The sequence below is a fragment of the Dromaius novaehollandiae genome, chromosome 20, assembly GCF_036370855.1.
Source record: "Dromaius novaehollandiae isolate bDroNov1 chromosome 20, bDroNov1.hap1, whole genome shotgun sequence".
Classification (NCBI taxonomy): domain Eukaryota; kingdom Metazoa; phylum Chordata; class Aves; order Casuariiformes; family Dromaiidae; genus Dromaius; species Dromaius novaehollandiae.
The window spans coordinates 14631553-14656154 of record NC_088117.1 but is presented as its reverse complement, the minus strand read 5'-3'; the positions used below and the strand labels follow the sequence as shown (position 1 = coordinate 14656154).

At 61.2% G+C, this 24602-nt stretch overlaps 1 long non-coding RNA gene across 15 annotated transcripts in view; it reads right to left on the bottom strand.

The window, feature by feature from the left end:
• Nucleotides 1-23755, bottom strand: part of LOC135330397 (uncharacterized) — a 78645-nt gene extending 54890 nt beyond the window's left edge. For 12 of the 15 annotated variants that reach the window (XR_010392435.1, XR_010392428.1, XR_010392430.1 and 9 more), the window contains exons 1-12: nt 23021-23755; nt 22443-22609; nt 22087-22250; nt 21510-21676; nt 14962-15089; nt 14384-14550; nt 14028-14191; nt 13451-13617; nt 6896-7023; nt 6318-6484; nt 5962-6125; nt 5385-5551 (exon numbers count right to left, since the gene is read on the bottom strand). This is a non-coding gene — a long non-coding RNA (uncharacterized LOC135330397). Of the gene's footprint in view, nt 1-5384; nt 5552-5961; nt 6126-6317; nt 6485-6895; nt 7024-13450; nt 13618-14027; nt 14192-14383; nt 14551-14961; nt 15090-16528; nt 16699-21509; nt 21677-22086; nt 22251-22442; nt 22610-23020 lie in introns of those variants that run through there. The other 3 variants (XR_010392440.1, XR_010392436.1, XR_010392441.1) reach the window with 3 other exon arrangements.
• Between the last annotated feature and the right edge of the window lie 847 nt (nt 23756-24602).

Sequence of the window (24602 nt, the reverse complement as noted above, 5' to 3'; positions counted from 1 at the left end):
AGGACACAGCCCGACACCCGCGGCCACCCGAAGGCACACGCTCGCCTCACCTCGCCTCACCGCGGCCCCCACATGCTCGACTCCAGCCCGCCTCTGCCCTCGCCCGCCGCCGTCCAGCGAAAACACCCGCCCTACTCGCCGCCATCTTGCCCGCCGCCGCACCGCGCGTGCGCCGGCCGCCCAGGGCTCGCGCCGCCGCACCGCGCGCGCGCGGCCCAGGACCGCGCGCGAGGGGCGGGGGGAGCGGAGCGCGAGGGGCGGGGGGAGCGGAGCGCGAGGGGCGGGGGGAGCGGAGCGCGAGGGGCGGGGGGAGCGGAGCGCGAGGGGCGGGGGGAGCGGAGCGCGAGGGGCGGGGGGAGCGGAGCGCGAGGGGCGGGGGGAGCGGAGCGCGAGGGGCGGGGGGAGCGGAGCGCGAGGGGCGGGGGGAGCGGAGCGCGAGGGGCGGGGGGAGCGGAGCGCGAGGGGCGGGGGGAGCGGAGCGCGAGGGGCGGGGGGAGCAGCGCGAGGGGCGGGGGGAGCGGAGCGCGAGGGGCGGGGGGAGCGGAGCGCGAGGGGCGGGGGGAGCGGAGCGCGAGGGGCGGGGGGAGCGGAGCGCGAGGGGCGGGGGGAGCAGCGCGAGGGGCGGGGGGAGCGGAGCGCGAGGGGCGGGGGGAGCGGAGCGCGAGGGGCGGGGGGAGCGGAGCGCGAGGGGCGGGGGGAGCGGAGCGCGAGGGGCGGGGGGAGCGGAGCGCGAGGGGCGGGGGGAGCGGAGCGCGAGGGGCGGGGGGAGCGGAGCGCGAGGGGCGGGGGGAGCGGAGCGCGAGGGGCGGGGGGAGCGGAGCGCGAGGGGCGGGGGGAGCGGAGCGCGAGGGGCGGGGGGAGCGGAGCGCGAGGCAGCCCAGACCCGCAATGGCCCCACCCTCGCGTGGTCGCAGCGCCGCGCTGCAGCCGGCCGGCTCCCGCGCGCCAACCGCAGCCCGCCGCGCCACCCCGGCGCTCAGGCCGAGCAGCGAGCGCCCCGAGGCTGCTCTGCCCGCGCCCGAGAGAGCGGCGGGGATCAGCGAGCAGGCGCTGGGGCTGCCCCGGGGAGAGAGCGCCGCGGAGCAGCTCCGAGACGGCACTGCCCGTCCCCGCGCCCCCAGGAAGCACCGAGAAGGAAAAGCCCTCTCGGGAAAAGCGCTCCCGGTCCGTGAGCACCGGGCAGGGGGCACGAGCGCGGCCCCTGCGCTTACCCGTCCCCGAGAGAGCGCAGAGTAGCGGCCAACGCGGCGACCGGCAGCGCGCACGTGTGCGCCGGCTGCCCGCAACGGTCTCCGTACGCAGCGGTGGCCGCCGGCGGCTGCAGTGCTGCCTTGTCGACACGCGAGGGCAGCCGTGAGCGCGCCGGAACGCAATGCGCATGCGCGCCCCCCCTCCCGCGTGCAGTGCCGCCTCTCAGACACGCGAGGGCAGCAAGGAGCAGGGCGCAGCGCTTTCCTGCCCCCCTTGCAAATACTCGCTAGACAAAAGTGGCTTGGGCTCCTCCCGAACGCTTACCTGGCTTCATTACTACAGCTATTAGGAACCGAAGTGCATAGCCTTCTAGAAAAGGGAACGACCGTCTTTTCAAAACTTCCCCTGACTCCCCAGAATTGTCACTGCCTTGCATCAGCAGCCAGCTTCTTCCAACCCAGCCGCAAGAAACATTTTGCCTTCCCGGCAGAACTTTCTGCTCCCCGGGGTGTCCAAAGGAAACCCGTCACTCACTACTGTCTGTCAAAACGTACCGGAAGCCCTCAAATACAGGACAAGACGCCTTCTCTAAGGAAGCTGACTACTAGGTCTGCTTCACGGCAGCTTCTCCCCAGTATCAGGGCCCACTCAATAAACAAAATAGGACGAGAAATGTCTTAATCTGCTCCAAGCGCTTTCGTATAAGAGAACAACATCAAAACGAGGTATTATTGCATTTAGCCTCCACTACACGTGCTACCCCAGCGCCACGGACTTGCTTTAAAGCATCAGTGACGTACGCAGTCTGGCAGTAATTAATATTCACAGAATGAATACGCACTCGATCGAGTACAGGTGTTCATAAAAAGCTTTGCCAGTGCGTCGCTAGGTAACAAACCTAGACAAGCAGCTATTTGCCCTGATCCTTCGGCTTACATTTCTTCTGCCGGATGTAGTCAAACGTACCTGCATGCAGTGGCCTTGCGAGGCAGTGACACGGTGTCCGTGGGGTGGCTGTTCCAGGGTCTCTCGGGCTGTTCCAGGGTCCTCGGACAGCAACGGTGCTGGTCGACTTTCCCTTGCGTTGCACAGCAGGACAGCTCCGCACCGTGCCCTCCCAGCACCGCCACTCCTCCCAGCAGCTGCCTAACCGGCCCCAATCCTGAGCAAAGCTACGACCCCCAGGAGCCCGCAGCACCCCTCCTACTCTTCCCGCCCTCCCCATTTCCAAGAGGGACAGCCCCAGCCCCCGGGGACAACCCTGCCTGGTCACGCTGCTGACCGAAAAGCGGATTCGTTGCCCGCTGTGCACTAAGCCAATAATGACACGCTCAGGAGAGACATTTGCTTATTTATTTCAGAGTTGTGCAAGCCTGGCTGCTCGGTGTTTTCCCCACAAATCAAGCGCAACTTCCCCCCCCCGCCCCGGCTTTCCAAGTAGCATTTATACAAGTTGCAAGGTTTGCAACTTTCCCTCTTACACCGGTTGGTTAGTGATTTACATACAATTCTAATATTGCTTACACACCATTTTAAAACTACGCATGCTCAGGGGAGGGGTCTTCACCCGGGCACAGGTCTTTCTGACCTATGGGCGTGATTTTCTTGTATTATAATGAGGACAGTTCAGTTCGGGGATACCTCGAATTCCTTTGCTAAATCGGCAACGTCTACATAGAAAACAAAACATTTTGATTTACTATTTCTTTAAGGCTTTAGCACTTCTAGCATGGCCTTGATTAAAGAATTATTTCCTCCCAGGAAATGGGGGGGGGGGTTTCTCCTCATCTGCCTAGTTTAAACAGCAGGAACACTCTTTCTGAGCTTCCAAGGTTGTCTTGCAACACCATCGGAGATGGAAAACACTTCCTGCCCTGTACCGGGGAAAAACAGGGGCATTCTACTGTCCCCCGTGACCTGTGGGGACTCAGGCGTGAGTGACACACGTCCAGTAAGGAACAGACCCAGCGGGCACTACAGCTCCTGGCCTGCCACGCGGCCGCCTGCTGGGAACCCCGCTGGCAGGGACCTGCCGCCGCCGCCCCCCCCGCGGGGCCACCTCGAGAGGCGCAGCATGGTCACCCAGTAGCCCCCACTGTAGTGAGAAGACTACACCTCCCAGCATACCGTGCACGCGAAAAGGGCGGCCCGGAAGCCCAGTGCCGGAAGACTACTGCTCCCGGCATGCCATGCCAAGCAACATGGCCGCCCGGAAGCCCAGTGCCGGAAGACTACCGCTCCCAGCATGCCGCGCTCAGAACAAACATGCCCGACCGGAAGCCCAGTGACGGAAGACTACTGCTCCCGGCATGCCGCGCCGAAAGCTACGGCTCCCCGCATTCCCGCACCCCAACGCCCGCCCCCCGCCCGCAGCGCTGGGGCACCTTTGACCCTCGGCACATTCCGTTCCTTTCCGTCCCGCCCCCCTTCCCCTTCCCCCCTGTCCCCCCGGAAACGGCCGCAGAGCCCCGAGCGCGGCCCCGCCAGCCCCACCACCGGCCCGGGGCTCCCCCGACACCCCCGCGACCGGCCCCGCCTCAGCTCCGACACTGCCCCCGCCCCTCCACCACCCTCCTCCCCCCGCTCCCCGACACGCTCCCGAGCTGACACAGGAGACCCCCCCACCACCACCACCCCCGCGCTCCTCCGACCGCGCAGTAAACCGCACCACAGCCCCGGCGCACCCCCTTCCTCCCCCCGCCTCCGTGGCCCCGGGACGCTCCCAGCCGCCGGGACCCCCGGCACACGCGGGACCCGCAGCCTGCAGCGCGCCTCCCCCGGCCCCGCTCACCTCCTCCGCGGGGCGGCCGCCGGGCTGGTCCCGAAGGGCCGTGCTCCGTGGCAGCTCCGCTGCCCAGCTCCTGCCCCAGCGCCAGCTCCCCCCAACTGCGGCCCCAGCCCCCAAATGTGGGCCTGCCCTTGCCATCAGCCCCACCTGGGGCCTGTCCTGCCACCCAGCTCCCCCTGGCATTCATCCCAGCCCCAGGGCCCGCAGCTGTGGGCCTGCAGGAACTGGGCAGGGGGCCTGGCCATCAGCCCCTTCAGGGACAGCTGGGGCTGCCAGGGCAGCAGAGGCACCCCCACTCTCCTGACAGCAGCTTGCTGAGAGCTGAAGGGAGAGCCCTGCCTGGGGTGTAGAGTGCGGAAAGGGGAGTATGCGGAGCACAAGAGAACAAATCGAGAGCTCTGGGTGCAACACAAGTCAAGAAAAAAAAGAAAAAAAAAAAAGAACAACGATAGAGCAAACAGAGTGACTCGGGGGGCACCAAAAGGAGGGCCCTGGGGCACACCCAGAAGCACCCAGAAAACTCCAGGACAGGAGAAAAAGCTAAACAGAGACCTCTGCGGCGTGCCGCAAAACACACACGGGGCCACGGGGCGCACCGAAAGGCACGCAGAGGGCTCGGGGGCAACCCAGAATGTGAACTGAGGGGTCCTGAGGGCATCAGAGGGCATCAGAGGGCAAGTGCAGGGCTCTGGGGCAGACCAAAATACAGAGGAAGGGCCTTGGCACACACCAGAGGGGTCACCAGGCACGCCGCAGGGCTCAACGCGGCTGACCGGATGGCGCCTGCAGGCTGCCCCAGGCACACGAGCGACACTGCGGAGTGCCAAAAGCAAATCCGGGAGTGGTTCGGGGACCTCACGCAGCCCTGGAGGGGCTCTGGCTGCCCTTGCGATGAGGGGAAACACCCCCAAGAGCCCCGAGGGTCCAGGCAACGCAAGGGAAATTCCCCGCAGCTCTGGGAACAGCACCGGGCACCCTGGCAAGCGCAGGCACTCCCAAGTACATGGGACTCGGGGACCAGCTCCCAGCCCCGGACACAATGCGTAACCTCCTGCCCCGGGCATCGTGTTCAGGCAAACCGCCCTGGAGCTCGGCACCAGCGTGCCTCCCCTTACCTACGATATCCAAAGAGTCACCGCCGCACCAGCGTCTGTCCGTCCGTCCGTCTGTCGGGGAAGGGTCAGCTCCTGCCCCTGCCCTCGACGTGGCAGGTGTCCGAGTAGCCTCCCCCCAGTGCTTTTTCCTTCAGGGCTAGGATTCAGCTCGGAGAGCTGAGAGGAAAATGCCTGATCCCGCCTGCCTGCACTTCTGCCCTAACCCAGGCCAGAGCCCCTCAGGTTACTTAGTCCTCAGCGCTGCCTCGGGGAGGCCGAAATAACTGCTAATGGTCATTAGCGATACTTACCCTAGTTACCCGTGCCAGAACGCCTCCTCCTGTAGCAGTTCCTGGCGATATCGAGGGGCCGCTGCATTCTGGCTTCCTTGTTTCATCCCGTCCCTTCGGTATTAACCACAAGCAAACGCTCGTCCGTCTCTTCTCCTCGTCAGCATTTGCTGTCCTTGGTTCCATCTCTGTAAGGAAGCGATAAACTCGCGTTTTACTTCCAGTGAAACGCTTAGGTTTATGCACGATCTTTTTCTCTTTACCCTGTTTTCTTTTTCCCCCTTTTTTTTCTTTTTTTCTTCTTCTTTTCCTTAAGGGAAAGGTCTTAATACGGCACTTTGCACCATACGTTGCAGGGTAAACGGTCTGGAAACGTTACACACAGCAATTAGGGCTAGGTTATTAGGCAGGCGGGCACGTCGCCTAATACCTTCCTAACGCCACCTTCCACGAAACCTTATTTTTATTCCGCTTCAGTGTTATTGTTACTGTTCGCAAACCCTCGTATGCATGCGCTTAACCCACAACTCTCTCGGTCTTTAACTACGTGGAGGAACGACAGCCCTCGATTTGCCTGTCTCCCTTTCAAGCCTATTACCTTTTTGAGACTGCTCCTAGCTTCCTCTTACTCTTGCATGCTGGCCTCACAGGCGACGACCAAAACGAACAACTGGATCGCTAGGTCTAGCCCCCTCTCTTCAAGATGTGCCCCTTCGGGGCTTACGTTTCTTGGTCTCTTCAACTTCAGCCGTGGCAATTAATCTAAAAAAGTAAGTATGACATCTATTCCTTTCCGTAGCTGCGTGTACGATAACAAAACAAAAGAGAAACAGCCAAAGCAAAGCTAAGGCAGATACAGGCAACAGCAGCCACAGGGTAGGAACGGGTTACTCAGTCCTCAGCGCTGCCTCGGGGAGGCCGAAATAACTGCTAACGGTCATTAGCGATACTTACCCTAGTTACCCGTGCCAGAACGCCTCCTCCTGTAGCAGTTCCTGGTGATATCGAGGGGCCGCTGCATTCTGGCTTCCTTGTTTCATCCCGTCCCTTCGGTATTAACCGCAAGCAAACGCTCGTCCGTCTCTTCTCCTCGTCAGCATTTGCTGTCCTTGGTTCCATCTCTGTAAGGAAGCGATAAACTCGCATTTTACTTCCAGTGAAACGCTTAGGTTTATGCACGATCTTTTTCTCTTTACCCTGTTTTCTTTTTCCCCCTTTTTTTTTCTTTTTTTCTTCTTCTTTTCCTTAAGGGAAAGGTCTTAATACGGCACTTTGCACCATACGTTGCAGGGTAAACGGTCTGGAAACGTTACTCACAGCAATTAGGGCTAGGTTATTAGGCAGGCGGGCACGTCGCCTAATACCTTCCTAACGCCATCTTCCACGAAACCTTATTTTTATTCCGCTTCAGTGTTATTGTTACTGTTCGCAAACCCTCGTATGCATGCGCTTAACCCACAACTCTCTCGGTCTTTAACTACGTGGAGGAACGACAGCCCTCGATTTGCCTGTCTCCCTTTCAAACCTATTACCTTTTTGAGACTGCTCCTAGCTTCCTCTTACTCTTGCATGCTGGCCTCACAGGCGACGACCAAAATGAACCACCGGATCCCCAGGTCTTGCTGCTTCTCTTCGAGATGTCCCCCTTCGGTGGGCTACCCTGCCAAACAAACCAAAAAGACTGCCGAGGCCGCGAGGGTACCAGATTTTCAGACCGCTTCTCCGAGGCTTTCGGGGTGACTGACGTCACCGCTTCGCTTCACGTTACTCACAGCTACCTTCGTCTATTACTTAGGGCTAAACCTGTTTCTGTTTGCAGAGGGGCTTGTTGCTTGTTTAAACTTGACATATAGTCCATAACCTGCTCTGCATGCTCCCTAGTCCCTTCTGCTTTTGCAACACTTGTGGTAATTCAAGGCGGTAATTAAGAGTCCCCATTGTCCCATAGGCTGGAGCGAGACATTGCTGCTGCTCTGAGGAGGTGCCTAAAAGCCACGCTGTTTTCGCTAGCATCACTGGGGCTTCCCAGAGCCCATCGGTGTTCTCTTTGGCTCTTCCCGAGCCTTTTAGGTTTTTTAGGCTATTCCTTAGCCCTCCATTTTAGGGCAATGTTCTCCTTAAGCACTGCGCACAGCACGATTATCCCAGATCAGCCACATCGTGCACACACAGAGGCTTCTGAGAGGCGGCTCAGAAGAAAAGAGAGAAAAGTCTCTTTGTCATCCGCACATTCACCCGTCAACACTCTTCACCAGGAAGTGCTCTAAGTTCCTGTTTCTCTAAAGCGGGACTGAGTCGAGGCGGAGACGCAGATCGCACCCCATCTTTGTTAGAACGCCTCACTGCTGCGGGGACTGGGTCTGGCAGCAGTTTGAGGAATGTTTGGGGCCTTGCACAGAGTGCAGGGGAAGGTCTGGAGTCAGTGACAACATTGCGGCAGGGCTCGGAGGCGTTTTGGGGCCTGTGGGGGTGTTGGGGCAGGATTTGTGGGTGGTTTAATGGCTCTGGGGGGGCTGGTTGCAGGAAGGGTGGGACTCTGCGGGGCCCTCAGGGCAGGGGTGCCATCCCAGATGCGTAGTGAGCACACAGGGGTGCCCTACGTGGCTCTCAGCTCGGCGGGAGCAGCCACCGGTCTCCCACCCCACCAGACAGGGGAGCGGGGCGGGGGGGGGGGGGGGAGAGGAGGTGGAGGGATCTATGAGCTCGCAGAGAACGCCAGAGGAGGCAGCAGGGAACTCCCCAAGGACCCCGCGTCCCAGACGAGAGGAGGCATCAGGCTGCCGTGCCGCTGCTAGAGACATCCAGACCCCCGCGCAGACACCCCCCACACACTCCTCCAGGCTGCGTCCGCAGGGGCGAGCGCACGCCCCGGCCCGCGCTGGGGAGGAACCGGGGCCCTACAGGCGACACACGCAAAAGGGAGAGTCAGAGCCGCGCTCCGGCAGACCCGGCGCCGCGCAGACCCGGCGCCGCGCGGCGCGGCCCCCGGCCCGACTCCCCCCCCCCCCCGCCCCGCCGCCTCCACGCAGCGACGGCCCCGGCTGGCAGGACACAGCCCGACACCCGCGGCCACCCGAAGGCACACGCTCGCCTCACCTCGCCTCACCGCGGCCCCCACATGCTCGACTCCAGCCCGCCTCTGCCCTCGCCCGCCGCCGTCCAGCGAAAACACCCGCCCTACTCGCCGCCATCTTGCCCGCCGCCGCACCGCGCGTGCGCCGGCCGCCCAGGGCTCGCGCCGCCGCACCGCGCGCGCGCGGCCCAGGACCGCGCGCGAGGGGCGGGGGGAGCGGAGCGCGAGGGGCGGGGGGAGCGGAGCGCGAGGGGCGGGGGGAGCGGAGCGCGAGGGGCGGGGGGAGCGGAGCGCGAGGGGCGGGGGGAGCGGAGCGCGAGGGGCGGGGGGAGCGGAGCGCGAGGGGCGGGGGGAGCGGAGCGCGAGGGGCGGGGGGAGCGGAGCGCGAGGGGCGGGGGGAGCGGAGCGCGAGGGGCGGGGGGAGCGGAGCGCGAGGGGCGGGGGGAGCAGCGCGAGGGGCGGGGGGAGCGGAGCGCGAGGGGCGGGGGGAGCGGAGCGCGAGGCAGCCCAGACCCGCAATGGCCCCACCCTCGCGTGGTCGCAGCGCCGCGCTGCAGCCGGCCGGCTCCCGCGCGCCAACCGCAGCCCGCCGCGCCACCCCGGCGCTCAGGCCGAGCAGCGAGCGCCCCGAGGCTGCTCTGCCCGCGCCCGAGAGAGCGGCGGGGATCAGCGAGCAGGCGCTGGGGCTGCCCCGGGGAGAGAGCGCCGCGGAGCAGCTCCGAGACGGCACTGCCCGTCCCCGCGCCCCCAGGAAGCACCGAGAAGGAAAAGCCCTCTCGGGAAAAGCGCTCCCGGTCCGTGAGCACCGGGCAGGGGGCACGAGCGCGGCCCCTGCGCTTACCCGTCCCCGAGAGAGCGCAGAGTAGCGGCCAACGCGGCGACCGGCAGCGCGCACGTGTGCGCCGGCTGCCCGCAACGGTCTCCGTACGCAGCGGTGGCCGCCGGCGGCTGCAGTGCTGCCTTGTCGACACGCGAGGGCAGCCGTGAGCGCGCCGGAACGCAATGCGCATGCGCGCCCCCCCTCCCGCGTGCAGTGCCGCCTCTCAGACACGCGAGGGCAGCAAGGAGCAGGGCGCAGCGCTTTCCTGCCCCCCTTGCAAATACTCGCTAGACAAAAGTGGCTTGGGCTCCTCCCGAACGCTTACCTGGCTTCATTACTACAGCTATTAGGAACCGAAGTGCATAGCCTTCTAGAAAAGGGAACGACCGTCTTTTCAAAACTTCCCCTGACTCCCCAGAATTGTCACTGCCTTGCATCAGCAGCCAGCTTCTTCCAACCCAGCCGCAAGAAACATTTTGCCTTCCCGGCAGAACTTTCTGCTCCCCGGGGTGTCCAAAGGAAACCCGTCACTCACTACTGTCTGTCAAAACGTACCGGAAGCCCTCAAATACAGGACAAGACGCCTTCTCTAAGGAAGCTGACTACTAGGTCTGCTTCACGGCAGCTTCTCCCCAGTATCAGGGCCCACTCAATAAACAAAATAGGACGAGAAATGTCTTAATCTGCTCCAAGTGCTTTCGTATAAGAGAACAACATCAAAACGAGGTATTATTGCATTTAGCCTCCACTACACGTGCTACCCCAGCGCCACGGACTTGCTTTAAAGCATCAGTGACGTACGCAGTCTGGCAGTAATTAATATTCACAGAATGAATACGCACTCGATCGAGTACAGGTGTTCATAAAAAGCTTTGCCAGTGCGTCGCTAGGTAACAAACCTAGACAAGCAGCTATTTGCCCTGATCCTTCGGCTTACATTTCTTCTGCCGGATGTAGTCAAACGTACCTGCATGCGGTGGCCTTGCGAGGCAGTGACACGGTGTCCGTGGGGTGGCTGTTCCAGGGTCTCTCGGGCTGTTCCAGGGTCCTCGGACAGCAACGGTGCTGGTCGACTTTCCCTTGCGTTGCACAGCAGGACAGCTCCGCACCGTGCCCTCCCAGCACCGCCACTCCTCCCAGCAGCTGCCTAACCGGCCCCAATCCTGAGCAAAGCTACGACCCCCAGGAGCCCGCAGCACCCCTCCTACTCTTCCCGCCCTCCCCATTTCCAAGAGGGACAGCCCCAGCCCCCGGGGACAACCCTGCCTGGTCACGCTGCTGACCGAAAAGCGGATTCGTTGCCCGCTGTGCACTAAGCCAATAATGACACGCTCAGGAGAGACATTTGCTTATTTATTTCAGAGTTGTGCAAGCCTGGCTGCTCGGTGTTTTCCCCACAAATCAAGCGCAACTTCCCCCCCCCGCCCCGGCTTTCCAAGTAGCATTTATACAAGTTGCAAGGTTTGCAACTTTCCCTCTTACACCGGTTGGTTAGTGATTTACATACAATTCTAATATTGCTTACACACCATTTTAAAACTACGCATGCTCAGGGGAGGGGTCTTCACCCGGGCACAGGTCTTTCTGACCTATGGGCGTGATTTTCTTGTATTATAATGAGGACAGTTCAGTTCGGGGATACCTCGAATTCCTTTGCTAAATCGGCAACGTCTACATAGAAAACAAAACATTTTGATTTACTATTTCTTTAAGGCTTTAGCACTTCTAGCATGGCCTTGATTAAAGAATTATTTCCTCCCAGGAAATGGGGGGGGGGTTTCTCCTCATCTGCCTAGTTTAAACAGCAGGAACACTCTTTCTGAGCTTCCAAGGTTGTCTTGCAACACCATCGGAGATGGAAAACACTTCCTGCCCTGTACCGGGGAAAAACAGGGGCATTCTACTGTCCCCCGTGACCTGTGGGGACTCAGGCGTGAGTGACACACGTCCAGTAAGGAACAGACCCAGCGGGCACTACAGCTCCTGGCCTGCCACGCGGCCGCCTGCTGGGAACCCCGCTGGCAGGGACCTGCCGCCGCCGCCCCCCCCGCGGGGCCACCTCGAGAGGCGCAGCATGGTCACCCAGTAGCCCCCACTGTAGTGAGAAGACTACACCTCCCAGCATACCGTGCACGCGAAAAGGGCGGCCCGGAAGCCCAGTGCCGGAAGACTACTGCTCCCGGCATGCCATGCCAAGCAACATGGCCGCCCGGAAGCCCAGTGCCGGAAGACTACCGCTCCCAGCATGCCGCGCTCAGAACAAACATGCCCGACCGGAAGCCCAGTGACGGAAGACTACTGCTCCCGGCATGCCGCGCCGAAAGCTACGGCTCCCCGCATTCCCGCACCCCAACGCCCGCCCCCCGCCCGCAGCGCTGGGGCACCTTTGACCCTCGGCACATTCCGTTCCTTTCCGTCCCGCCCCCCTTCCCCTTCCCCCCTGTCCCCCCGGAAACGGCCGCAGAGCCCCGAGCGCGGCCCCGCCAGCCCCACCACCGGCCCGGGGCTCCCCCGACACCCCCGCGACCGGCCCCGCCTCAGCTCCGACACTGCCCCCGCCCCTCCACCACCCTCCTCCCCCCGCTCCCCGACACGCTCCCGAGCTGACACAGGAGACCCCCCCACCACCACCACCCCCGCGCTCCTCCGACCGCGCAGTAAACCGCACCACAGCCCCGGCGCACCCCCTTCCTCCCCCCGCCTCCGTGGCCCCGGGACGCTCCCAGCCGCCGGGACCCCCGGCACACGCGGGACCCGCAGCCTGCAGCGCGCCTCCCCCGGCCCCGCTCACCTCCTCCGCGGGGCGGCCGCCGGGCTGGTCCCGAAGGGCCGTGCTCCGTGGCAGCTCCGCTGCCCAGCTCCTGCCCCAGCGCCAGCTCCCCCCAACTGCGGCCCCAGCCCCCAAATGTGGGCCTGCCCTTGCCATCAGCCCCACCTGGGGCCTGTCCTGCCACCCAGCTCCCCCTGGCATTCATCCCAGCCCCAGGGCCCGCAGCTGTGGGCCTGCAGGAACTGGGCAGGGGGCCTGGCCATCAGCCCCTTCAGGGACAGCTGGGGCTGCCAGGGCAGCAGAGGCACCCCCACTCTCCTGACAGCAGCTTGCTGAGAGCTGAAGGGAGAGCCCTGCCTGGGGTGTAGAGTGCGGAAAGGGGAGTATGCGGAGCACAAGAGAACAAATCGAGAGCTCTGGGTGCAACACAAGTCAAGAAAAAAAAGAAAAAAAAAAAAAGAACAACGATAGAGCAAACAGAGTGACTCGGGGGGCACCAAAAGGAGGGCCCTGGGGCACACCCAGAAGCACCCAGAAAACTCCAGGACAGGAGAAAAAGCTAAACAGAGACCTCTGCGGCGTGCCGCAAAACACACACGGGGCCACGGGGCGCACCGAAAGGCACGCAGAGGGCTCGGGGGCAACCCAGAATGTGAACTGAGGGGTCCTGAGGGCATCAGAGGGCATCAGAGGGCAAGTGCAGGGCTCTGGGGCAGACCAAAATACAGAGGAAGGGCCTTGGCACACACCAGAGGGGTCACCAGGCACGCCGCAGGGCTCAACGCGGCTGACCGGATGGCGCCTGCAGGCTGCCCCAGGCACACGAGCGACACTGCGGAGTGCCAAAAGCAAATCCGGGAGTGGTTCGGGGACCTCACGCAGCCCTGGAGGGGCTCTGGCTGCCCTTGCGATGAGGGGAAACACCCCCAAGAGCCCCGAGGGTCCAGGCAACGCAAGGGAAATTCCCCGCAGCTCTGGGAACAGCACCGGGCACCCTGGCAAGCGCAGGCACTCCCAAGTACATGGGACTCGGGGACCAGCTCCCAGCCCCGGACACAATGCGTAACCTCCTGCCCCGGGCATCGTGTTCAGGCAAACCGCCCTGGAGCTCGGCACCAGCGTGCCTCCCCTTACCTACGATATCCAAAGAGTCACCGCCGCACCAGCGTCTGTCCGTCCGTCCGTCTGTCGGGGAAGGGTCAGCTCCTGCCCCTGCCCTCGACGTGGCAGGTGTCCGAGTAGCCTCCCCCCAGTGCTTTTTCCTTCAGGGCTAGGATTCAGCTCGGAGAGCTGAGAGGAAAATGCCTGATCCCGCCTGCCTGCACTTCTGCCCTAACCCAGGCCAGAGCCCCTCAGGTTACTTAGTCCTCAGCGCTGCCTCGGGGAGGCCGAAATAACTGCTAACGGTCATTAGCCATACTTACCCTAGTTACCCGTGCCAGAACGCCTCCTCCTGTAGCAGTTCCTGGCGATATCGAGGGGCCGCTGCATTCTGGCTTCCTTGTTTCATCCCGTCCCTTCGGTATTAACCACAAGCAAACGCTCGTCCGTCTCTTCTCCTCGTCAGCATTTGCTGTCCTTGGTTCCATCTCTGTAAGGAAGCGATAAACTCGCGTTTTACTTCCAGTGAAACGCTTAGGTTTATGCACGATCTTTTTCTCTTTACCCTGTTTTCTTTTTCCCCCTTTTTTTTCTTTTTTTCTTCTTCTTTTCCTTAAGGGAAAGGTCTTAATACGGCACTTTGCACCATACGTTGCAGGGTAAACGGTCTGGAAACGTTACACACAGCAATTAGGGCTAGGTTATTAGGCAGGCGGGCACGTCGCCTAATACCTTCCTAACGCCACCTTCCACGAAACCTTATTTTTATTCCGCTTCAGTGTTATTGTTACTGTTCGCAAACCCTCGTATGCATGCGCTTAACCCACAACTCTCTCGGTCTTTAACTACGTGGAGGAACGACAGCCCTCGATTTGCCTGTCTCCCTTTCAAGCCTATTACCTTTTTGAGACTGCTCCTAGCTTCCTCTTACTCTTGCATGCTGGCCTCACAGGCGACGACCAAAACGAACAACTGGATCGCTAGGTCTAGCCCCCTCTCTTCAAGATGTGCCCCTTCGGGGCTTACGTTTCTTGGTCTCTTCAACTTCAGCCGTGGCAATTAATCTAAAAAAGTAAGTATGACATCTATTCCTTTCCGTAGCTGCGTGTACGATAACAAAACAAAAGAGAAACAGCCAAAGCAAAGCTAAGGCAGATACAGGCAACAGCAGCCACAGGGTAGGAACGGGTTACTCAGTCCTCAGCGCTGCCTCGGGGAGGCCGAAATAACTGCTAACGGTCATTAGCGATACTTACCCTAGTTACCCGTGCCAGAACGCCTCCTCCTGTAGCAGTTCCTGGTGATATCGAGGGGCCGCTGCATTCTGGCTTCCTTGTTTCATCCCGTCCCTTCGGTATTAACCGCAAGCAAACGCTCGTCCGTCTCTTCTCCTCGTCAGCATTTGCTGTCCTTGGTTCCATCTCTGTAAGGAAGCGATAAACTCGCGTTTTACTTCCAGTGAAACGCTTAGGTTTATGCACGATCTTTTTCTCTTTACCCTGTTTTCTTTTTCCCCCTTTTTTTTTCTTTTTTTCTTCTTCTTTTCCTTAAGGGAAAGGTCTTAATACGGCACTTTGCACCATACGTTGCAGGGTAAACGGTCTGGAAACGTTACTCACAGCAATTAGGGCTAGGTTATTAGGCAGGCGGGCACGTCGCCTAATACCTTCCTAACGCCATCTTCCACGAAACCTTATTTTTATTCCGCTTCAGTGTTATTGTTACTGTTCGCAAACCCTCGTATGCATGCGCTTAACCCACAACTCTCTCGGTCTTTAACTACGTGGAGGAACGACAGCCCTCGATTTGCCTGTCTCCCTTTCAAACCTATTACCTTTTTGAGACTGCTCCTAGCTTCCTCTTACTCTTGCATGCTGGCCTCACAGGCGACGACCAAAATGAACCACCGGATCCCCAGGTCTTGCTGCTTCTCTTCGAGATGTCCCCCTTCGGTGGGCTACCCTGCCAAACAAACCAAAAAGACTGCCGAGGCCGCGAGGGTACCAGATTTTCAGACCGCTTCTCCGAGGCTTTCGGGGTGACTGACGTCACCGCTTCGCTTCACGTTACTCACAGCTACCTTCGTCTATTACTTAGGGCTAAACCTGTTTCTGTTTGCAGAGGGGCTTGTTGCTTGTTTAAACTTGACATATAGTCCATAACCTGCTCTGCATGCTCCCTAGTCCCTTCTGCTTTTGCAACACTTGTGGTAATTCAAGGCGGTAATTAAGAGTCCCCATTGTCCCATAGGCTGGAGCGAGACATTGCTGCTGCTCTGAGGAGGTGCCTAAAAGCCACGCTGTTTTCGCTAGCATCACTGGGGCTTCCCAGAGCCCATCGGTGTTCTCTTTGGCTCTTCCCGAGCCTTTTAGGTTTTTTAGGCTATTCCTTAGCCCTCCATTTTAGGGCAATGTTCTCCTTAAGCACTGCGCACAGCACGATTATCCCAGATCAGCCACATCGTGCACACACAGAGGCTTCTGAGAGGCGGCTCAGAAGAAAAGAGAGAAAAGTCTCTTTGTCATCCGCACATTCACCCGTCAACACTCTTCACCAGGAAGTGCTCTAAGTTCCTGTTTCTCTAAAGCGGGACTGAGTCGAGGCGGAGACGCAGATCGCACCCCATCTTTGTTAGAACGCCTCACTGCTGCGGGGACTGGGTCTGGCAGCAGTTTGAGGAATGTTTGGGGCCTTGCACAGAGTGCAGGGGAAGGTCTGGAGTCAGTGACAACATTGCGGCAGGGCTCGGAGGCGTTTTGGGGCCTGTGGGGGTGTTGGGGCAGGATTTGTGGGTGGTTTAATGGCTCTGGGGGGGCTGGTTGCAGGAAGGGTGGGACTCTGCGGGGCCCTCAGGGCAGGGGTGCCATCCCAGATGCGTAGTGAGCACACAGGGGTGCCCTACGTGGCTCTCAGCTCGGCGGGAGCAGCCACCGGTCTCCCACCCCACCAGACAGGGGAGCGGGGCGGGGGGGGGGGGGGGGGAGAGGAGGTGGAGGGATCTATGAGCTCGCAGAGAACGCCAGAGGAGGCAGCAGGGAACTCCCCAAGGACCCCGCGTCCCAGACGAGAGGAGGCATCAGGCTGCCGTGCCGCTGCTAGAGACATCCAGACCCCCGCGCAGACACCCCCCACACACTCCTCCAGGCTGCGTCCGCAGGGGCGAGCGCACGCCCCGGCCCGCGCTGGGGAGGAACCGGGGCCCTACAGGCGACACACGCAAAAGGGAGAGTCAGAGCCGCGCTCCGGCAGACCCGGCGCCGCGCAGACCCGGCGCCGCGCGGCGCGGCCCCCGGCCCGACTCCCCCCCCCCCCCCGCCCCGCCGCCTCCACGCAGCGACGGCCCCGGCTGGCAGGACACAGCCCGACACCCGCGGCCACCCGAAGGCACACGCTCGCCTCACCTCGCCTCACCGCGGCCCCCACATGCTCGACTCCAGCCCGCCTCTGCCCTCGCCCGCCGCCGTCCAGCGAAAACACCCGCCCTACTCGCCGCCATCTTGCCCGCCGCCGCACCGCGCGTGCGCCGGCCGCCCAGGGCTCGCGCCGCCGCACCGCGCGCGCGCGGCCCAGGACCGCGCGCGAGGGGCGGGGGGAGCGGAGCGCGAGGGGCGGGGGGAGCGGAGCGCGAGGGGCGGGGGGAGCGGAGCGCGAGGGGCGGGGGGAGCGGAGCGCGAGGGGCGGGGGGAGCGGAGCGCGAGGGGCGGGGGGAGCGGAGCGCGAGGGGCGGGGGGAGCGGAGCGCGAGGGGCGGGGGGAGCGGAGCGCGAGGGGCGGGGGGAGCGGAGCGCGAGGGGCGGGGGGAGCGGAGCGCGAGGGGCGGGGGGAGCGGAGCGCGAGGGGCGGGGGGAGCGGAGCGCGAGGGGCGGGGGGAGCGGAGCGCGAGGGGCGGGGGGAGCGGAGCGCGAGGCAGCCCAGACCCGCAATGGCCCCACCCTCGCGTGGTCGCAGCGGCGCGCTGCAGCCGGCCGGCTCCCGCGCGCCAACCGCAGCCCGCCGCGCCACCCCGGCGCTCAGGCCGAGCAGCGAGCGCCCCGAGGCTGCTCTGCCCGCGCCCGAGAGAGCGGCGGGGATCAGCGAGCAGGCGCTGGGGCTGCCCCGGGGAGAGAGCGCCGCGGAGCAGCTCCGAGACGGCACTGCCCGTCCCCGCGCCCCCAGGAAGCACCGAGAAGGAAAAGCCCTCTCGGGAAAAGCGCTCCCGGTCCGTGAGCACCGGGCAGGGGGCACGAGCGCGGCCCCTGCGCTTACCCGTCCCCGAGAGAGCGCAGAGTAGCGGCCAACGCGGCGACCGGCAGCGCGCACGTGTGCGCCGGCTGCCCGCAACGGTCTCCGTACGCAGCGGTGGCCGCCGGCGGCTGCAGTGCTGCCTTGTCGACACGCGAGGGCAGCCGTGAGCGCGCCGGAACGCAATGCGCATGCGCGCCCCCCCTCCCGCGTGCAGTGCCGCCTCTCAGACACGCGAGGGCAGCAAGGAGCAGGGCGCAGCGCTTTCCTGCCCCCCTTGCAAATACTCGCTAGACAAAAGTGGCTTGGGCTCCTCCCGAACGCTTACCTGGCTTCATTACTACAGCTATTAGGAACCGAAGTGCATAGCCTTCTAGAAAAGGGAACGACCGTCTTTTCAAAACTTCCCCTGACTCCCCAGAATTGTCACTGCCTTGCATCAGCAGCCAGCTTCTTCCAACCCAGCCGCAAGAAACATTTTGCCTTCCCGGCAGAACTTTCTGCTCCCCGGGGTGTCCAAAGGAAACCCGTCACTCACTACTGTCTGTCAAAACGTACCGGAAGCCCTCAAATACAGGACAAGACGCCTTCTCTAAGGAAGCTGACTACTAGGTCTGCTTCACGGCAGCTTCTCCCCAGTATCAGGGCCCACTCAATAAACAAAATAGGACGAGAAATGTCTTAATCTGCTCCAAGTGCTTTCGTATAAGAGAACAACATCAAAACGAGGTATTATTGCATTTAGCCTCCACTACACGTGCTACCCCAGCGCCACGGACTTGCTTTAAAGCATCAGTGACGTACGCAGTCTGGCAGTAATTAATATTCACAGAATGAATACGCACTCGATCGAGTACAGGTGTTCATAAAAAGCTTTGCCAGTGCGTCGCTAGGTAACAAACCTAGACAAGCAGCTATTTGCCCTGATCCTTCGGCTTACATTTCTTCTGCCGGATGTAGTCAAACGTACCTGCATGCAGTGGCCTTGCGAGGCAGTGACACGGTGTCCGTGGGGTGGCTGTTCCAGGGTCTCTCGGGCTGTTCCAGGGTCCTCGGACAGCAACGGTGCTGGTCGACTTTCCCTTGCGTTGCACAGCAGGACAGCTCCGCACCGTGCCCTCCCAGCACCGCCACTCCTCCCAGCAGCTGCCTAACCGGCCCCAAACCTGAGCAAAGCTACGACCCCCAGGAGCCCGCAGCACCCCTCCTACTCTTCCCGCCCTCCCCATTTCCAAGAGGGACAGCCCCAGCCCCCGGGGACAACCCTGCCTGGTCACGCTGCTGACCGAAAAGCGGATTCGTTGCCCGCTGTGCACTAAGCCAATAATGACACGCTCAGGAGAGACATTTGCTTATTTATTTCAGAGTTGTGCAAGCCTGGCTGCTCGGTGTTTTCCCCACAAATCAAGCGCAACTTCCCCCCCCCCTCCCCCCCCGGCTTTCCAAGTAGCATTTATACAAGTTGCAAGGTTTGCAACTTTCCCTCTTACACCGGTTGGTTAGTGATTTACATACAATTCTAATATTGCTTACACACCATTTTAAAACTACGCATGCTCAGGGGAGGGGTCTTCACCCGGGCACAGGTCTTTCTGACCTATGGGCGTGATTTTCTTGTATTATAATGAGGACAGTTCAGTTCGGGGATACCTCGAATTCCTTTGCTAAATCGGCAACGTCTACATAGAAAACAAAACATTTTGATTTACTATTTCTTTAAGGCTTTAGCACTTCTAGCATGGCCTTGATTAAAGAATTATTTCCTCCCAGGAAATGGGGGGGGGGTTTCTCCTCATCTGCCTAGTTTAAACAGCAGGAACACTCTTTCTGAGCTTCCAAGGTTGTCTTGCAACACCATCGGAGATGGAAAACACTTCCTGCCCTGTACCGGGGAAAAACAGGGGCATTCCACTGTCCCCCGTGACCTGTGGGGACTCAGGCGTGAGTGACACACGTCCAGTAAGGAACAGACCCAGCGGGCACTACAGCTCCTGGCCTGCCACGCGGCCGCCTGCTGGGAACCCCGCTGGCAGGGACCTGCCGCCGCCGCCCCCCCCGCGGGGCCACCTCGAGAGGCGCAGCATGGTCACCCAGTAGCCCCCACTGTAGTGAGAAGACTACACCTCCCAGCATACCGTGCACGCGAAAAGGGCGGCCCGGAAGCCCAGTGCCGGAAGACTACTGCTCCCGGCATGCCATGCCAAGCAACATGGCCGCCCGGAAGCCCAGTGCCGGAAGACTACCGCTCCCAGCATGCCGCGCTCAGAACAAACATGCCCGACCGGAAGCCCAGTGACGGAAGACTACTGCTCCCGGCATGCCGCGCCGAAAGCTACGGCTCCCCGCATTCCCGCACCCCAACGCCCGCCCCCCGCCCGCAGCGCTGGGGCACCTTTGACCCTCGGCACATTCCGTTCCTTTCCGTCCCGCCCCCCTTCCCCTTCCCCCCTGTCCCCCCGGAAACGGCCGCAGAGCCCCGAGCGCGGCCCCGCCAGCCCCACCACCGGCCCGGGGCTCCCCCGACACCCCCGCCCCTCCACCACCCTCCTCCCCCCGCTCCCCGACACGCTCCCGAGCTGACACAGGAGACACACCCCCCCCCCCCCGCGCTCCTCCGACCGCGCAGTAAACCGCACCACAGCCCCGGCGCACCCCCTTCCTCCCCCCGCCTCCGTGGCCCCGGGACGCTCCCAGCCGCCGGGACCCCCGGCACACGCGGGACCCGCAGCCTGCAGCGTGCCTCCCCCGGCCCCGCTCACCTCCTCCGCGGGGCGGCCGCCGGGCTGGTCCCGAAGGGCCGTGCTCCGTGGCAGCTCCGCTGCCCAGCTCCTGCCCCAGCGCCAGCTCCCCCCAACTGCGGCCCCAGCCCCCAAATGTGGGCCTGCCCTTGCCATCAGCCCCACCTGGGGCCTGTCCTGCCACCCAGCTCCCCCTGGCATTCATCCCAGCCCCAGGGCCCGCAGCTGTGGGCCTGCAGGAACTGGGCAGGGGGCCTGGCCATCAGCCCCTTCAGGGACAGCTGGGGCTGCCAGGGCAGCAGAGGCACCCCCACTCTCCTGACAGCAGCTTGCTGAGAGCTGAAGGGAGAGCCCTGCCTGGGGTGTAGAGTGCGGAAAGGGGAGTATGCGGAGCACAAGAGAACAAATCGAGAGCTCTGGGTGCAACACAAGTCAAGAAAAAAAAGAAAAAAAAAAAAAGAACAACGATAGAGCAAACAGAGTGACTCGGGGGGCACCAAAAGGAGGGCCCTGGGGCACACCCAGAAGCACCCAGAAAACTCCAGGACAGGAGAAAAAGCTAAACAGAGACCTCTGCGGCGTGCCGCAAAACACACACGGGGCCACGGGGCGCACCGAAAGGCACGCAGAGGGCTCGGGGGCAACCCAGAATGTGAACTGAGGGGTCCTGAGGGCATCAGAGGGCATCAGAGGGCAAGTGCAGGGCTCTGGGGCAGACCAAAATACAGAGGAAGGGCCTTGGCACACACCAGAGGGGTCACCAGGCACGCCGCAGGGCTCAACGCGGCTGACCGGATGGCGCCTGCAGGCTGCCCCAGGCACACGAGCGACACTGCGGAGTGCCAAAAGCAAATCCGGGAGCGGTTCGGGGACCTCACGCAGCCCTGGAGGGGCTCTGGCTGCCCTTGCGATGAGGGGAAACACCCCCAAGAGCCCCGAGGGTCCAGGCAACGCAAGGGAAATTCCCCGCAGCTCTGGGAACAGCACCGGGCACCCTGGCAAGCGCAGGCACTCCCAAGTACATGGGACTCGGGGACCAGCTCCCAGCCCCGGACACAATGCGTAACCTCCTGCCCCGGGCATCGTGTTCAGGCAAACCGCCCTGGAGCTCGGCACCAGCGTGCCTCCCCTTACCTACGATATCCAAAGAGTCACCGCCGCACCAGCGTCTGTCCGTCCGTCCGTCTGTCGGGGAAGGGTCAGCTCCTGCCCCTGCCCTCGACGTGGCAGGTGTCCGAGTAGCCTCCCCCCAGTGCTTTTTCCTTCAGGGCTAGGATTCAGCTCGGAGAGCTGAGAGGAAAATGCCTGATCCCGCCTGCCTGCACTTCTGCCCTAACCCAGGCCAGAGCCCCTCAGGTTACTTAGTCCTCAGCGCTGCCTCGGGGAGGCCGAAATAACTGCTAACGGTCATTAGCGATACTTACCCTAGTTACCCGTGCCAGAACGCCTCCTCCTGTAGCAGTTCCTGGCGATATCGAGGGGCCGCTGCATTCTGGCTTCCTTGTTTCATCCCGTCCCTTCGGTATTAACCGCAAGCAAACGCTCGTCCGTCTCTTCTCCTCGTCAGCATTTGCTGTCCTTGGTTCCATCTCTGTAAGGAAGCGATAAACTCGCGTTTTACTTCCAGTGAAACGCTTAGGTTTATGCACGATCTTTTTCTCTTTACCCTGTTTTCTTTTTCCCCCTTTTTTTTCTTTTTTTCTTCTTCTTTTCCTTAAGGGAAAGGTCTTAATACGGCACTTTGCACCATACGTTGCAGGGTAAACGGTCTGGAAACGTTACACACAGCAATTAGGGCTAGGTTATTAGGCAGGCGGGCACGTCGCCTAATACCTTCCTAACGCCACCTTCCACGAAACCTTATTTTTATTCCGCTTCAGTGTTATTGTTACTGTTCGCAAACCCTCGTATGCATGCGCTTAACCCACAACTCTCTCGGTCTTTAACTACGTGGAGGAACGACAGCCCTCGATTTGCCTGTCTCCCTTTCAAGCCTATTACCTTTTTGAGACTGCTCCTAGCTTCCTCTTACTCTTGCATGCTGGCCTCACAGGCGACGACCAAAACGAACAACTGGATCGCTAGGTCTAGCCCCCTCTCTTCAAGATGTGCCCCTTCGGGGCTTACGTTTCTTGGTCTCTTCAACTTCAGCCGTGGCAATTAATCTAAAAAAGTAAGTATGACATCTATTCCTTTCCGTAGCTGCGTGTACGATAACAAAACAAAAGAGAAACAGCCAAAGCAAAGCTAAGGCAGATACAGGCAACAGCAGCCACAGGGTAGGAACGGGTTACTCAGTCCTCAGCGCTGCCTCGGGGAGGCCGAAATAACTGCTAACGGTCATTAGCGATACTTACCCTAGTTACCCGTGCCAGAACGCCTCCTCCTGTAGCAGTTCCTGGTGATATCGAGGGGCCGCTGCATTCTGGCTTCCTTGTTTCATCCCGTCCCTTCGGTATTAACCGCAAGCAAACGCTCGTCCGTCTCTTCTCCTCGTCAGCATTTGCTGTCCTTGGTTCCATCTCTGTAAGGAAGCGATAAACTCGCATTTTACTTCCAGTGAAACGCTTAGGTTTATGCACGATCTTTTTCTCTTTACCCTGTTTTCTTTTTCCCCCTTTTTTTTTCTTTTTTTCTTCTTCTTTTCCTTAAGGGAAAGGTCTTAATACGGCACTTTGCACCATACGTTGCAGGGTAAACGGTCTGGAAACGTTACTCACAGCAATTAGGGCTAGGTTATTAGGCAGGCGGGCACGTCGCCTAATACCTTCCTAACGCCATCTTCCACGAAACCTTATTTTTATTCCGCTTCAGTGTTATTGTTACTGTTCGCAAACCCTCGTATGCATGCGCTTAACCCACAACTCTCTCGGTCTTTAACTACGTGGAGGAACGACAGCCCTCGATTTGCCTGTCTCCCTTTCAAGCCTATTACCTTTTTGAGACTGCTCCTAGCTTCCTCTTACTCTTGCATGCTGGCCTCACAGGCGACGACCAAAATGAACCACCGGATCCCCAGGTCTTGCTGCTTCTCTTCGAGATGTCCCCCTTCGGTGGGCTACCCTGCCAAACAAACCAAAAAGACTGCCGAGGCCGCGAGGGTACCAGATTTTCAGACCGCTTCTCCGAGGCTTTCGGGGTGACTGACGTCACCGCTTCGCTTCACGTTACTCACAGCTACCTTCGTCTATTACTTAGGGCTAAACCTGTTTCTGTTTGCAGAGGGGCTTGTTGCTTGTTTAAACTTGACATATAGTCCATAACCTGCTCTGCATGCTCCCTAGTCCCTTCTGCTTTTGCAACACTTGTGGTAATTCAAGGCGGTAATTAAGAGTCCCCATTGTCCCATAGGCTGGAGCGAGACATTGCTGCTGCTCTGAGGAGGTGCCTAAAAGCCACGCTGTTTTCGCTAGCATCACTGGGGCTTCCCAGAGCCCATCGGTGTTCTCTTTGGCTCTTCCCGAGCCTTTTAGGTTTTTTAGGCTATTCCTTAGCCCTCCATTTTAGGGCAATGTTCTCCTTAAGCACTGCGCACAGCACGATTATCCCAGATCAGCCACATCGTGCACACACAGAGGCTTCTGAGAGGCGGCTCAGAAGGAAAGAGAGAAAAGTCTCTTTGTCATCCGCACATTCACCCGTCAACACTCTTCACCAGGAAGTGCTCTAAGTTCCTGTTTCTCTAAAGCGGGACTGAGTCGAGGCGGAGACGCAGATCGCACCCCATCTTTGTTAGAACGCCTCACTGCTGCGGGCACTGGGTCTGGCAGCAGTTTGAGGAATGTTTGGGGCCTTGCACAGAGTGCAGGGGAAGGTCTGGAGTCAGTGACAACATTGCGGCAGGGCTCGGAGGCGTTTTGGGGCCTGTGGGGGTGTTGGGGCAGGATTTGTGGGTGGTTTAGTGGGTGGTTTAATGGCTCTGGGGGGGCTGGTTGCAGGAAGGGTGGGACTCTGCGGGGCCCTCAGGGCAGGGGTGCCATCCCAGATGCGTAGTGAGCACACAGGGGTGCCCTACGTGGCTCTCAGCTCGGCGGGAGCAGCCACCGGTCTCCCACCCCACCAGACAGGGGAGCGGGGCGGGGGGGGGGGGGGGGGAGGAGAGGAGGTGGAGGGATCTATGAGCTCGCAGAGAACGCCAGAGGAGGCAGCAGGGAACTCCCCAAGGACCCCGCGTCCCAGACGAGAGGAGGCATCAGGCTGCCGTGCCGCTGCTAGAGACATCCAGACCCCCGCGCAGACACCCCCCACACACTCCTCCAGGCTGCGTCCGCAGGGGCGAGCGCACGCCCCGGCCCGCGCTGGGGAGGAACCGGGGCCCTACAGGCGACACACGCAAAAGGGAGAGTCAGAGGCGCGCTCCGGCAGACCCGGCGCCGCGCAGACCCGGCGCGGCGCGGCGCGGCGCGGCCCCCGGCCCGACTCCCCCCCCCCCCGCCCCGCCGCCTCCACGCAGCGACGGCCCCGGCTGGCAGGACACAGCCCGACACCCGCGGCCACCCGAAGGCGCACGCTCGCCT